This window comes from Wasmannia auropunctata, unplaced genomic scaffold, assembly GCF_000956235.1.
Source record: "Wasmannia auropunctata unplaced genomic scaffold, wasmannia.A_1.0 LD335473.1, whole genome shotgun sequence".
Classification (NCBI taxonomy): domain Eukaryota; kingdom Metazoa; phylum Arthropoda; class Insecta; order Hymenoptera; family Formicidae; genus Wasmannia; species Wasmannia auropunctata.
In genome coordinates this window covers 12,663-13,596 of record NW_012027417.1, presented here as the reverse complement: position 1 = coordinate 13,596, position 934 = coordinate 12,663, and positions in this window count along the sequence as shown.

Here is a 934-nt window from a genome sequence, read left to right as displayed (position 1 = left end):
CGGGTTTAAGCTATGAAGCAGATGAGACAAAAATAACATGTCTAAACAGCAGCTGACGGAGGCTACATTTGAAGCTTTTATATCCTATTCACTCGCGGCTAATAAACCCAAGAGATTGCGCGATCAAATTTGTTTCTGCATTCCTGTGGAATTGATTAGTAGATTATGTCAGAATACATCAGAATTATCAAAGTCAAGGATATCTTGAGGTCATTTGAAAAATGCATATTTATAGTTATTGAAACGTCATCTTGTGATACACTGTGCATAACTAACTTTGCGTATAAATATTGCTACTGTTTCTAAGTAAAAAATATCAGTTCTTCAAAAGATTGCAATATTTGTTTCTTGCAAGCTAAATTGAAGGATACTTGCTCAATTTCTATTTTAACTATTACTACCAAAACTGTAAAAAAAAAAAAGATTACGTCAAGTATATAAAAAAGTATCGTACGTTACATTCTTCCTAAACCAAAAATATTATTTTATTTTAATTTATTTTACAAATAAAAATTGTCCAAAAACTAATATGAGATCATTCGAGTTGTCAAGCATTTAATTAGATATAGAAACAAAAATATTTTGTTAATAAACCGTTCAACCATCCAAAAGTACATGCAGCTCATCAATCGGAGGAGAATACTTGGATCTCTTTCCTTGTAAGCTAAATAATATAGTATTATTATTATATCGATATAATTGCTTCCTACCTTGCCGTATACGAACGTCTTCGGAATACCTACATTTAGTATCGGCGCACGTGAATTGGCTCGGAGTGCACGTGCGGAACTTTAATTCGCATTCAGCCTCGTCGCTAAAATCGTCACAATCGTGGAAGCCGTCGTATCTTTTGCTAAGTCGTATGCAATTAGTCCCGTCGTGACACTGAAATTCATCTAAAAGAAATATATATTTGGCGTGAATGAACGGACGA